We start from the raw sequence: 15983 nt of genomic DNA, 5'->3' as shown, positions 1-15983 counted from the left end.
TGAGATTATATGGAAGATATTCAAGACTCTAACACCACCATTTAAGTTAGCAATTCAGATGATACAATTGTTGATATCTTGTACCAAATATTTCACAAAGGAGACATTGCTTGGAAGACTAGAAGCAGTTGAGAATGAATTTAGATAGTCCAAAGAGTTGACCAAAATAGAGACAACTTTCAGTGCCTTGAATATTTGACCTATCTTATCAAGGAGCACAAGTGCTAGAGGAGATTTTGCTAGCATCAATTGATCTGAGGAACATTGAGAGATTGAAGGAGTAGCCCTTTTGGTAAGAAGAGAAAAAGGAGGTAAGAAATTTTTTAAATGTTAGACTTGTGATGATATGGTCATTATGCATATAAGTTCCCTAAAAGAGAGAAAAAGTATAAGGGAAATCACAAACCTAGAAAAGATAGAGAGTGCTTGTATGCAAATGAAGACAATGATTTTGATGAACAAGCATTAAGTGCTAGTGATGATGAAATTGGATTGTTAAAATTAAACAAGAAAGTCTAGAGAAGGTAGCTTTGGTGTCATAGGTTGAGAAGAAATCTAATTGGATAATTGATAGTGGTTGTTCACATCACATCACTGGTGACACAAACAAGTTTATTGACTTCAAAAGTCAGGATGGAGGAATTGTCAAAGTTGGAAACAATGCTGCATGCCAAGTTAAAGGTATTGGATATATAACTCTTGATAGTAAAACTAACACTAAGGATGTATACTTTTTTGATGGTTTAAAGCACAATCTTTTGAGTGTTGGAAAACTAGTAGACAAAGGTTATCAGTTGTAGTTATAGAAAATACATGCATGCTCAAAGATAAAGATGGAAAGGTAATTGGAATAGGAACCAAATCTAGTTTTAATGTGTTTTAGTTGAATCCTACTAAAATGCCATGTTTGGTTGAAAAGGTAGATGAAAATTGGTTATGACATAAGAGATTTTGTCATATAAAATTTGACAATATTGTGAAGACTAGTAGAATATTTGTAGTTAGAGATTTTCCAAATATTGTTAAGCCTACTTACACAATTTGCAAGGAATGCATTTTGGTTAAGCATAACAGAACTTCTTTTCCTAACAAGAAGTTTACCACTACAATGAAGTTGGAGATTGTACACATAGATCTTAGTAGCCCTAAAAAGACTAAATGATTCTATGGTGAAATATATTTTATGATTCTAGTTGATGATTTTTCCAGAATGATGTGGGTTGCATTTCTTAAAGAGAAATCTAAAGCATTTGATAAGTTCAAGATATTCAAGAATAGGGTTGAGAATGAATTTGTAGGATTTGAGCAAATATGCAAATCAAATCCATGATGCCCTTCAATACTTGCATGTAGAAAACCTATCACAGAGAAGAAAAAGACAAGAAGAGGTAAGGGTTTGCTCTGAAAACACACAAATTGTATACTCAGATGAAGAAGAGATAATTAATTGGAAAGAAATCAATCCTTATAAAAGGAGATTGAAACTCAAAAAGGGTAACCTAATAAGTTATAAACGGTAACCTAAAGGTGAAATCTATTTAATAATTACAAAATAATTATTAAATAGAGAAAGAAAAAAACACATAAAGTGAAATCTTAAGAATGGAGAAAAGGTAATTTAATAAAAGAAATTAAATTAACCTTTTTCTCTAAGACCCACCCTTAAGATGAGCAACAATGTAGAAAGAGAAAGGAAACTACAATGCAATGCTGAAAGCAAACTTGGGTTCTGGCAACAAGGCATGATGAGGTACCCAATCACAACAAAATCTCTATGAAACAGAGAAATAGAGAAAACTAGTGGGAAAAGATCTACTCCAAAAAGAGATAGCTGAAAAATCCAGTAAAGGATTGTAGAAGCCTCCAACTATAGGAATGTTCTAGAAAATAGGAACAAAGAGTAATCACAAAGAAAACCACTAAAGCATGAAGAAGCCACAAACTTTTCTGAAAGGAAACTACTAATCTATAGAACATCATCTAAAATAGAACTTGACCATGTAGAGAAGACTGTAATTTTCATCAAATTAGGAGACAAACAAAGGAAAACAACTAAACTCAAAAATATAGATGGCATGAAACATCAAAGCCTACAGAGCTGATTGATCGAACCAAGGAAGGTTGCAACCAAAGTAGGAACAAAAAGAAGAGTATCTATATGGTAGATGATCCATCTCATTGAAATGCATAGGTATCTAGCCACTGCAATTTCCTAGTACATGGGATCAAATACTAAATACATAGCTCACTCCAATGAACCAAGGAATCATTAGAAATAAAAGAAAAACACTCGCTCCCCCCCCCCAATGCAGACAAGGGTGAGGTGATAGGTAGCTGAGAAAGTGGGCCAAAAATTTCATGTAAAACAGAAAGAACCAAGAACATCAAGAGTGAGGAAGAGGTACATACACCTATAAAGGCACATGTCATAGACACATCATGGGGCTAATGTCATGGAAAGGACACTTACTTGACAAAGGAAGAGGGCACTAAAAGGAAAACAACTATCCCCCCCATGACAGTTTATAATATAGTGTGAGTACAATAAGTCACAAAGATGAAAAAGATCCCAAAAAGCAAGGAGTGGCACTTTATCTTAGTGTGTTCGCATTAAAAATTCTTACGAATAATATCAACAATGATTAGAAGGGGAAAAGAGCTGATACAATATATAGTACAACCCAAATGAAGAGATCTCATGCCATGAAAATGATCCCCAAACTTGAAACACCCAAAATATCCACCAGAGTGCAAAAAAGAAAAAAACATGATAGAAAGATCATGGAGTACAACTTAGAAGAAATTATAGCATTTTTGAAAAGTAAACAAAACCAGCTTTCCAAAAATACAATGTTTTCAAAAAATGGAGATGGGACACTCAAGATATTCCCTACGAAGTGAAAAATTAAACATCCAAATTTGATTGCCAAAACAGGCAACCAAACTACATCAAAACCAAAAAACTCCTACACCTCTATCTTGGAACTAGCTTTCTAGAGCTTCTTTCAAATTGAAAAAATACATCAGTATGCTCAAGTTATGGTCAAAAAACCAACAATAGGTCAAAAAAGGACCTGAAGGGCTTGTAGGAGGGCTGATGTAGCACTGATATCATAATTTCACTACAAAAAAATTAATGGCGTGGAGGCCATTGCAGAAAAAAAGAACTACCACATGGCATCCACATGGCAGTGGGACCCAAAAATTAGATGACATGGCACTGCAATGTGGCAGGTGTCAACATGGCACCAATGCCATGTGGCAAGTGCAAAAAGTGCCATGTGGGAAGATGCTATAGGGTAGCCACAGGGGTGGTGCTGAGGGTGGAGTCTAGGTGGAGGCGGGTGTCATAGGCAATGTCACGGTGACAAGAAGGAGGCCCACTGATGGTTGGCGGTGCTGGGACTGCAATGATCGGTGGGACTATTGGCAGTTGCTGCAACCACTAGCTAGTTTGCCTTAATTGTGATAGCCAAAAAATTGATTTTTTTGTGATTTTTAATTTTTTTCTCTATTTCAAACTACGTGTAGAGGCTATACGACTCTATTGGGAAATTTATTTTTTCCCTCTCGGATCGATCTTTTCCAAATTGGACAAACTTTATATGGAAACAAGGGTTTTGACACCTTCTGGATCCATCTATGAAATCTGTTTTGACTCAAACTACTCTGAAAATCAATGACCTCCCTATTTTCTCAAGAAATACTTGAAAAACTCTAGATCTGATATGTCAAACCCTTGTTCTCCTTTTTTCTCCAAATATTGAACAAGCTACAACATATCTGGCTCTGACACCATGTAGGATTTGAGAAAATATGCAAATCAAATCCACAAAGCCCTTGAATAACTACATGTAGAAAACCTATCATAGAGAAGAAAAAGACAAGAAGAGGCAAGGGTTTGCTCTAAAAACATGTAAATTGTATATTCAAATGAAGAAGAGATAATTAATTACAAAGAGATCAATCCTTATAAAAGGAGATCAAAACCCAAAAAGGGTAACCTAATAAGTTACAAAGTGTAACCTAAAGGTGAAAGCTATTTAATAATTACAAAATAATTATTAAATAGAGAAAGCAAACAATGCATAAAGTGAAATCTTAAAAAGGGTGAAAAGGTAATTTAATAAATGAAATGAAATTAACCTTTTTCTCTAACAGAATCTGGTATGAAGATTAAATGTTTAAGATCAGAGAGAGGAGGACAATTTACTTCTAATGAGTTTAACATGTTTTGTGAAGAAAATGGAATTAAAAGACAACTATCAACTCTGAGAACCCATGAACAGAATGGCATTTCAGAGAGAAGGAAAAAGTTAGTTACAAAAGTTGCAAGAGCTATGTTAGCAAAGAATGATGTATCCAAGACATTTTGGAGAGAAGCTGTGAATAAAATAGTCTACACTATGAATAGAGTGCAAGTTAGGAAAGACACAAACAAGACCCCTTATGAATTTCCATTTGGTCACTCACCTACAGTTAAGTATTTCAATTTTTTTGGGAGTAAGTGTTATATCAAAAGAGATGATGATATTGGTAAGTTTGATGCTAGAAGTGATGAAGGTATGTTTCTTGGTTATTCATTGAAAAGAAAGGTTTATAGATGTTATCATTAGAGAACTAAGACTATTATGAAAAGTGCAAATGTGAGAATTGATGAGAAATTTAGAATAAAAGAAAGAATAGTTGATTACAATTCAGATGATGATGTTATTAATAAGACAAGGAATGATGAAGTATTTCTTGAGACTAACAATGATTTGTAGAATAAAGGAGAGTTAAGATAGGAACAAAGCTTTGAACCTTCAGTAGAGCCAAGAGTTGAGATAACAAATGCTACTTCAAGAAATAATATTATAAAGAATCACCCATTTGAGTAGATCAATAGAAGAAAAGATAAAGGTGTGATGACAAGAAGTAGAGTCAATGAAGAACTATGCTTGATATCTCAAGTTGAGCCCAAGAATGCAAATGAAGCATGTAAAGATGATTATTAGAAATAAGCTATGAAAGAGGAATTGGATTAGATAGTAAAGAATGAGATATGGGAATTGGTCCCTAGACTAATTGACAAGAATGTGATAGGAACAAAATGGGTATTCAGGAACAAGATGAATGAGCAAGGAGAAGTTGTAAGGAAAAAAGCAAGATTAGTATGTAAAGGTTACTCATAGCAAGAATGAATAGATTATAAGGAGATTTATGCTCCAGTGGCTAGAATAGAAGTAGTAATATTATTCTTTGTCTATGCAACATAGAAGAAATTCAAAGTATATTAGATGGATGTGAAGTCAACATTTCTAAATGGAGAACTTGAAGAAGAGGTATCCATTGAACAACCTAGAGGATATCCTTTGATAGATGACAAGGACATAGTATGCAGACTAAGGAAAGCATTGAATGGATTGAAGCAAGCACCCAAAACCTAGTATGAAAGGTTAGACAAACATTTGAAAAAACTTGCATATAGAAAAGCTATGGTAGATAGTAATTTGTATTGGAAAGAAATTCATAATGGTTTGATGATTTTGGTAATATTTTTTGATGATATCATATTTGGAGGAAATGATGAGGAAGGAAAAAATTTTGCTAAAGAGATGAAGAAAGAACTTGAGATGAGTATGCTAAGAGAGATGAAATATTTCCTAGGATTGTAGATTGTATATAATAAAGAAGGAATCATTATTTCTTAGACTAAGTACTTCATGGATTTAGTGAAAGTGTTTGGTTTGGAAGCATGTAAACATATTGGAACACCTATGGTAATTGGACACAAATTATTTATAAAGGATGAGACACTTACTGTTGAGCAAACAAAGTACATATCTATGATTGGAGGATTGTAATATTTGACTCACACAAGGTTGGATATAGAAAATGCAGTTGGAATTATTGCAACATTCCAGGATAATCGCAAAGAAGCACATTATGTAGTAGTAAAAAAGATATTTACATATTTGAAGGGAACATCTTAGTTTAGATTATTGTATGATATATCTAATGATTTTACTCTTAGTTCTTATACTTATGTAGATTGGGTAGGCAGTATGGATGACAGAAAAAGCACCAGTAGAGAAGCCTTCTTTCTTGGAGGAAGATTGATTTCTTGGTTAACCAAGAAGTAGGATTGTACATCTCAATGTACAATAGAAGTAGTGTATGTTGTAGCAACAAATAATTGCAATCAAGTTATTTAGATGAAGTAAATACTGAAGGACATAAGGATAGAAATCAATGAACCTATTGTTATACATTATGACAACACAAGCAGAGTAAATGCGTCTAAGAATCCAATGTTGCATTCAAAGACTAAGTACATTTCTATTAAGTATCACATGTTGAGAGAGAAAGTTTTAGATAACAAAATTAGAGTAGATTGCAGATATTTTCACTAAACCTCTTCCCAAAGAGACTTTTGAGTACCTAAGAGGTATGCTAGGGGCTATGCCCTTGCCTATTTCAGAGTAGATGATGCAGAGAGTGCATTAGTCCATGATAACAGGGAACCATTATTTGTTTGGACTGGATGCTGATGCTTCCTATATGGGGGAGTATCTACGATGGATAGAGTCATCCAAGACTCTTGTTGATATTGTTTTGAACAACATCTCTTGAAACTAGAGCTAGTAAGTATCAGTTGTTGCAGATGTGGACATGCCAGTTGCTGAAAGCTTTGACATTGATGTTAATAGGGGAGAATATTTCATGACAAAATATTATGAAAACATTATGCCAAGGAAGATATTCAACATATGCACAACACGGAATGATAGTTTGGTAGAAAGTACATTAAGGTATATTAATGGGAGAGAATGATTGATGAAGAAGATTTGAAGATTAATAGTCTTTTGTTAGTATTCTTGGAACTAGATTTTTTTTTATCTATGTTGCCATCAATGCCAAAGGGGGAGATTGTTAGAAGAATGGTAATGCTGATGATATTCCTATGCAGGAGTACTACTATGATTATATGTTACATTAATGACTGAGTTTGTCATTGATGTCAACATAACAGTTTTCTATGGTATCTAATAGAAGAACAACAAAAAGATCAGGTTGGTATGGACAACTAGTTGAGTATTCTAACTATCTAAGGTTATGGGAGATACTTCTAAGTATCTAGTATATGTTGTTAACATCAAAATAAGAAAGAATAATTCTACAAGAAGTTATGTAAGTTTTGGTGATGTTTTTTCCGAGATAGAGTTTATAGAGGCATGTTTTGGTAAACTTATATCTCTTAGTAGAGTTGATATTCTAAGGATCAAGGTTGAGGACATGAAGAAGACATGTTGATGATGATGTGGCTAAGTTTACTCATCATAATATTGTGTATACACAAATTTATTCAAGTTAAAAGGAAAAAGATTAATGCTATCACTAAGTGTAACATATTCTTAATGTGGTCCTATAATAATTAATTGAGAAGGTCTAACAAGTGACTCAGAGAATTGCTTTATAGACTTAGTATAAAGGAAGGAAATTTTCCTTTATCATGATGTATGTGATGATATAATTTTATGATTGATGATAATCAATAGAGAGTGTGGAATGCGAAGTCAACCAGAGCAGTGTGGAAGTGAAGGAAACTTCATTGTTGAGGTTTTGTTGAGTGATCCGAGGTTTGATATTTGAATCTGAGATTTATGACCTAGTATACAAGGTTTGGAAGTGATTGGTTTGGCTAATAGAACAAGGGAAAGAGGAAGATAATAATAAATTACTTGTTTGGACAGTAAGGTCTTCTTGTAGGTGAAATTTCATGTTTGGGTAGTGGGCTTATCTTGCATACATTGTAGCACAACTCCTAATAAGGATTCAAAAGTTTCCAAATAGTGACTCATTGTACTAAATGTTGTAATAGACTCCTAATAGGTTCCATCCTCTAATAAGGAATATTTATATTAGTACATCATCTTGTGGGCATCATTCCCACCAAGGTTTTCCCTCTAATCAAGGGTTTCCCTAGTCAACATATTTGGTGCAATTTTCTATGTGCATTTTATTATGGTTGCTGTTCACTTTGGCTAAATGGTTAAGTTTGTTTAAAGAAGATAAATGTTTTAATTTATGGATAAATAATTCACTTCCCCACCCCACCACCCCCCTGTCCCCCAGTTATCTTTGTGGACTATTGTTTCTAACATGATCATGACAAGTTACTGTGGGAGAAAACTTATAATGGCATTTAGTCAATGGCTTTTGGGTACCAAGATCTGATGAAGAAAGATTCCAAACTAGTATAGGTGAATTCCTGGTACCCTAGCCTTATTCCTGAAATCAACATCTTCTTTTGGATTTTTCTCTAGAATAGGGTTCTAACTATTGATAATCTCCACAAAAGGGGCCTCTATATTCCTAAGAGATGTGTTCTGTGCAAAAACTAGGTAGAGTCTATGGATCACTTGTTTATTTATTGCATTTTTATGAGAGAGATGTGGTCTAGTTTTAGTGAAGGTTTTTGTTTTGATTAGTGTGCCCTAGCCACGACTATAGACTTCTTTAGGAAATGGGACAACTCTTGGAAGGGAAATAATCTTTATACCATTAGAAAATGGTCTCTTCCCCAATTTGGTTGGGAGATATGGAAAGAATACAATAATCATATCTTTAGGGATGCCATCCTTCCTGCTAAGATTCTATTGGGTAAAATTCTTAATGCCCTTATGGAAAATTTTCTTTTTTGCAAAGGCTCTAATCTATTTGTAGGAGATAATAGAAGAAGTAATGACAGACATAAAAGAAGAAAAGAATGTCAATGGTCTTCACTCCCAGATGGATGGCACAAAGATAATTTTAGTGGGGTGACAAAACAAAATCTAGGAGAAGCTGGTAGCAGTCAGGTGATTAGAAATTTCTTTGGTTATGGCATTGCAGCTATCACCTTCCCTCTAGAGAACCAAACCAATCACTTTGATGAGGCTTGTGCTACCCTTCACACTACTAAGCTTACTAAAGAAATTGGTGTAAGATGCCTCTAGCTTGAAGGGGATTCTAATAACATCAATAAGTGCCTGAAAGGTGAACATCCTCCTTCCTAGTCTATTGAAAATATGGTGGAAGAAACTAAACAAATCTTGCTTACCTTTGAGAAGGTCCATGTGTTACATGAATATAGAGAGGCAAATTTAGTAGCTGACTAGATGGATAACAAAGAATTCAAAAGGGAGATGTCAACTAGGTGGATTAATGGGGATGGGCTATCGGTGGTAGTTAAAAGCATGATTGAGAAAGAAAGAATCTAGGAAGGACTAATAGTATAAAAAGTAATCATGAAAGGTAATGTTGTCAGTTCCACATACCATTTAATGAATGTGAAGCATGGGTCGAATACAAGGAAACTTAATTCAGTTTCTTATTGGCATGCTTTTTGGATGTTTTGTAATCACAATTGCTCTTGTATTCTTGATGGCAAAAGAAAGCTTAATTTTGGTGAGAAATATCAAAGGTTTGTTCATTTCTTCTAGAGATTGCAGAGAACCATCTCAACTCATAACAATACTATGGTGGGAGAAAGACATCTTAGAGAGGAAGAAAATTAAGTGAAAAAATGGAAAAGGAGGTCAAAGGTATGGGAGAAGTTGAAGGAAGGAGGCATTTCAAATTACATTGAGAAATTGCATAGTTGGAACCCAACGGTGACTGAACTTATGGTCACCTATTAGAGAGATGGGAAAGTTAAAATTGATGGATTTGAATTCTAGGTTAATGAAAGTGTTATTGTGTAGGTCACTAACTCCCCTTCTAAGGGCATCAAATTCTTTAGGGATAAGAAGGTTTTCCTTAATGCTATCAAATATTTTGCCAAGAATGCTAAGGAGATGAAGGATTTGGTAAAGACAAGAGCATACTATGAACTAGCTTCTACAAAAAAAAACTCTAGAGGTTTGTTCTTAGGGCAATCATCTCTTACATTATGCTAGACACAAGGTATGATAGAGTCCATACCCATCACTTTTTCATCCTTAACCACTTCAGGTATGACACTAAGATCTCCATCCCTTACCACCTCTTCTTTTTTGTTAATACGAATATCACAGGGTATAAAAATAAATCTTATGCCAACCCTACTTTCCATGAGGAATTGTTGTTACTAATTTATGAGCACTTTAAGGCTCAAACCTATCATAGATCCATAGCCCAAAAAGTTAAGTCCTCAGAGAACACAAAAAGCTCCTATCTCTTGTCTAACACTAAGGATAGCACTGTGCTTCATTCAGATGATCAAGAGGAGGTAGCCAAGATTATAAAGTTTTTGTGAAACAACAAAAAGAAAAATAAACCCAAGAAGAATATAATAAATATTGGGAAAGGTTTAGTAGGTAAAATTATTAAATTTGATGTTAATTTTGTGGAGGACTATAATTAGGAGGATGAGGGAATAGACATGGAGGAGGAGAATAATGTGAGAAAGGAGGTTACAAGCAATGTCCCAATTCGTAGGAAGGTGGAAAGACTGGCCAAGAAGAGAAGGGGAAACAACATCGATGTAGATCAGGATTCTAGTAAGGGACAAGAAACCACCCTCCATGCCCAGGAAGAGAGAAATGAGGATTATGGGATGGAAAAAATACCTATATTTTCAGCTCAAAGGGTAGGAAAATGGTCTGGAGAAACTTTGAAACTTAGACTGCAAAAATGGGAATTATTAAAGAAACTATACAACCCAAGATCTTGGGGAAAAATGATGACATAATTCACCTAGATGTGCTCATTAATCTGATGATGGTGATTCTTAGTAATAATGTTAGGGAAGTGGAGATGAATCTCCTCAATAATGTGATGCAGTGCAAGGCAGGAGAATCCCCAAAGGAGATGTCCTAGCCCCTAGCAATAACCACCCAATGAAAACAAAACACAAGATAACAAAAATGCAAGATCTGATACCAAATGCAACTCTTTATTCATAAAATAATTGTTGCATGCAATGTGCCAGGCTATAAGGTCTTCCTAGTTATAGTTAAATATAATAGAAATTACATTAACAGTTCTACAAGATCCCTCAAGATCCAACCCAAACACTCGCTAGTCTAGATCCATACTTTGGTAGAAACCTCCAGGATCTCAACTTGTGCTCGCAAGCCACCAAGCAACCTCCTTGTTTCTAAATCATAGCCACTAGCTCTTCTCAAAAAATTTACCCAAGATCCAAGTGTAAATTGCCTCACATTCACACTCTATCCACACACTTACAACTCTACTAGAATCCTACTGTAAACTACCTCACATTTGGTGCTCTATCCACAAATTTAGGAAGACTCACCCTTTAGCTTCCTCCTTCTCTCCAAGATTCTACTAAGAAGAGATCACACCTTGAAGCTTGATTACCAATGTTCATATGCCTTGCTTAAATAGGCACTTACCACCCAAGATGTTACAAACACAACCAATGTGGGATAAAAGGTAAATACAAATACCTTACAAAAAATATTTAATTCCCACCCAAATACAAATGAGCACCACCATGTGGCCTAACAAATATTAAATGCATGATTACAAACTTCTAGAATTCCACCTACACACCTTTATAAATGTAATGACAACCATTTTAATTTATTTTTCTATTTATGCCACCCATGCACCTTGAAAATAGAAATTCCTTTTTTCTCCTTTTTTTCCCTTTTTTATTTATTTTTATTTTCCTCTAAATTTTGTCACTTTCTCTCTACTCCATATTTTTTTTGACATAAGATGCTCCTACATCATAATGCCAAGAACAACATGGTGAAAAAATTCCAATCTATCAAGTGGATTTTCATGAGACTAAGGAGATAAAAAAATAGGTTGTAGGGTCTAGAAAGGAAGGATGGGAAAGATAGGAATAATAGAATCAATAACCTAGATAACATGATAACCAAGATGGAAAAAAGAATGGATAAAATGGAGAGCTCTCTCCATAGCACTTCTAACTAGAGCTTCTATATTATCAAAGCTTTAAATGATAATATCAAACACCTACATACTATGATGGAGGTTAGCATAGGGGTCAATGAGGACAATATGGATTTAAAAGATGAATTCAACCCCCAAGATGATGCCCTAGCAATAGAATGAGATAGAACAATAAGAAGAGGGACAAGGAAGATTCTCCTGATGACATTCAATTGACTAGTGAAGCAACTGAGACTATGGAAATGTTGGAGCTCAAGCTAAGCTAGTCAAGAATATGACTCCCTAATTGGTTCCCTTGGCTTTTCAGGTTTTCCTTTGGTTTTTTGTTTTCTAGCCTTTCTTGCTCTTTCAAAGGCTATGTTTTATTTTGTTATGTTCTCCTGGCCTTCTATGGCCTATTGTTTCTTTGTTATTATCTTCATGCTCTAGACTTAATGTCATTTTCTTTTGTTAACTGTTGGGTTTTAGGCACCCGTTAAAACATGTTTTACTTAATGAAAAATAAAGCATCATTACCCTCTCTTGATTTTCAATTTCAATATTTTTTTTAATTGAATAAAATGATAAAAATTATCCATAGGTTATGCAAATCAATGGTTATACAAGTTTCAACATAAGAGAAGAGCCAAGACTCAAGCTAACCATCTTGAGATTAGCATTTTTGTAGACAACCTTCATCGTTGACATGTTTTTCATATGACTACCAAAGTCTTGCCTCTCTTTCTTATGGGAAGACCAAAAATAATAGTTGGTGATTAGGGCTTCTTCCCCTTCATGCAATGTGGCCTATTTGTTAAGCTTTGTGCATGGATCTTGAGTCCTTATTTTCTCAAACACTAAGATTGAGAAGGCTTACATCGTTGTGGCACTAGAGTCTAGATATGGTAAAACTTCCTCTTTCCATTTTGCATCTTCTCCTTAAGTTGTGTTTTTTGTGATATCTTTTATTCCTACTTTTCTTGAGTAATGCATTATGGTTTCAAAGAGAGGATAGTTGTCAAATCAGAGGTGACTAGGGGATTGATTATGAAGCACATTATGCATGTTCAGAATGGGTCCCTTCTATTACACAATCTATCTTTAGATTCTTTAGAACCTTATGCTCCTAAGATGAAAACAATTGAACATTCCCATTTCCCAGTTGGGTACAACAATGCCTTTTTTCTTGAACAACATCCTTTTAAAAAGTGAACCACTTTGGGATCATCTACCCAAACAATCAAAGAACTATAGATTTTCTTCAAGATTTCACCAAAATTAATATCTCCTTCAGAGTCATTCACCCAAACAATTGAAGAATGATAGAACTCATCTGAGGTTTCACCAAAATCAACATTTGAAGCCCAATTAGTACATTTCTTTGGTCATAAGTATAAAAATTATCATTTAAAGAACTAACATTTTTTCTTTCTTTCTTAAATTACACCTTTCTAGAAATATTATGCAATTGGATTTTGAGGAAATTTGATATTCCACTATTTCATTTAGTAGTTTTTCAGCCTAATTAGGATTATATGTACTATTGCTTATGTTCTTGTAATGGGAGTATAGTCAGAAAAAATTTGTATTCTTGAGATTGGAGTGGGTGAATATCTAAAATTTATACAACATGACATTTTTTGAATAGTAGATGGACATAATGCAACATCTTTTCCTACTAAGTTGAAGTAATATTCATTCATTTTCTATCTACATAAGACTTTAAAATTTTGGGTACATTGAATTGGTAGGCCGACTTCTTATCTCTATACAGACTAAATTAAGTTGGGTTGTATACAAATTAACTTAATTGGGTTATGTTACATTGAATTATTGGATTTATGCTACTAGTATTATTATGTGTGCCTCTTAAAATCCAATTGGAAACTATATCAAGGTGTTTAGCAACAAGATATGGTTTTTTTTCTCTATGTAGATTAGATCTACAAGGTTGAGTTGTAATTATACCTTGTAGATTTCTTATAAAATATTGTTGTGATCTATACTTCTTTTAATCGATCTTTCAAATTTCTAATTTAAATTTGTGTGAACTTTTTGACTTCATGGATTGTCTAGATCAAATTCATGATTTATCATAAGAATGATAACCAAAAGAAGATGATGATAAATAATATTGTACTCGTATATTCAAATATACAATTAGAAACCAAATCTCTCAGACCCAATTGGAAACTAATAATTTTATCTATATCCATAAATCATTTTTGAGTCAAAGTTGGGGATATGTATGGGATTTGACATTAAAAAAATTTATCAATAGTGGGTATGTGTAGGATCATGGTGGGCCAAACTATGGCCTTAAGTGGTAATGAAAAATCAAGACATTAGTGTTAGTTAACTTGATGTGAAATATTGAACTAGTTATTAACCTTATATAAAAATGGTAAGAATAGAATCTATAGTAAATTTAACGTAGTTTCTAAAATACTAGCCCTTTTCTGATAAAAAATAATTTGACTGGTCAAAACTTAGAATTTCAATGCAAAAGTAGGAAAATTTTAGGAAAACATAAGAAGTAGGTGTATGTCTAACCACCTCAATCATAATGAAATGATAATATTTTCTTTTGAGATTCTAGATACAAGAAGTGGAATCATACTCGAATGTGATGCATAATTTATTCCAAGTAAATAATTAATTTTGAATTTTCTACTACAACATTTTTTGGAATAAAACAACTCATGTGTCTGACTACCTTAACTCATTCAAAACTATATAAAAAAATTATAAAAAAATAATTTTCCTCATAGTAGGAAAAAAATAGAATGTGGCACTTCCTTTTTAGTTTGAAAAGTTGATAGCATTTGAAAGTATAACTTTTTTCAATCAGTATGCAAATCAACAATTTATAGGTAACTCCATTACAAAATAAGCAATAATTACTTACTAAACTCATAATTTGAGAGAAATTATATCAATGGAAAGCTGATAATAGACTTAATAACCCTTTTTCATTTCATCAAATTTGGATGAAAAGTGTTTTTTTTCATATTGACATTTTTTGGACCATCATGATCCTACACATACCCTAGTAATGGACAAGAAGAAGACATTGCATGATTACATTAATTGGGGGAAAATAAAATGATTGAAGTACTATATTTGGGATTTGTATTGTAACACCAATACTAGGGTATGTTGGGATGATGAGATGTCAGGATGAGTTTTTGAGAAAGGGTTACACTGCATTAGGCCACAATTTTGAAGCACTTTGGATGTTACTAATTGGGAAGACTCACAAGAAAGGGTTAATTATTCATGCCCTCTTAAAAAAAGAATGAATGTAGTATAAATCTTTCTTAGGAGTCTTTTCAAATAGTAGCATCTAGAGTTCTTCAAAATTGTGGCCTAATATCATCCAACTAAAGAGGAGATTCTTCTAGTCTATAAGATGATGAGGTAGGTGGTTCAGGTGGATCATGACTCTCAGAGATTTGTAGAAGCATCCCACAAAGGATATTTTATGGTTGTGGTTTATTTCCTTGCTAATCCTCTTATGGACGCAAATTATAGAGTTGTTACAAGCTTCCAAGTGAAGTCTATAGATATTATTCATCATGAGGAATTATCTGATAAAGGTTGATTTGGTTATGAGGATTTTAAAATTAATGTTACAACCCTTTTCATAGCTTCTCATGTAGGGCATATTGAGCTTATATGAAGTCAAGTAAGAGAAAATAATTCCATAATCTATTTGCATCAAAGCTAGTTAGTACATTTTATTATTGGTAAAAGGCCTAACCCATGACCATTTCATTAATCAAAATTACTTGGTAACATAAAAAATTACAAGTTATTCCTATCTTTAAAAAGAAGTTGATTAGTGTTTTCTTATTTGTATAGACTCTAAATAAAAAAAATTCACATTAGCTTGAATTAAAACCATAGATTTGTTTAAACTGTACCCAGTAATGTAAATTTCCTTTTATTAATTGCTGTAGGATGATGATCTTAGCTAAAAAATTTTGGGGGAGGGGCTAAATGGCCATGAAACATTTGTTGAGCGAAAATTGTTCAATTGTTCAAACTAATGCAAATCTTAATGCTATAATCCATTTCTTATACTCTTTTGGGTTTTTATCCTCCAAAAT

Source organism: Cupressus sempervirens, chromosome 2, assembly GCF_028749045.1.
Source record: "Cupressus sempervirens isolate cs-2001-9-10 chromosome 2, ASM2874904v1, whole genome shotgun sequence".
Lineage (NCBI taxonomy): Eukaryota > Viridiplantae > Streptophyta > Pinopsida > Cupressales > Cupressaceae > Cupressus > Cupressus sempervirens.
The sequence above is the reverse complement of the archived record's forward strand: the minus strand, read 5'-3'. Positions refer to the sequence as shown.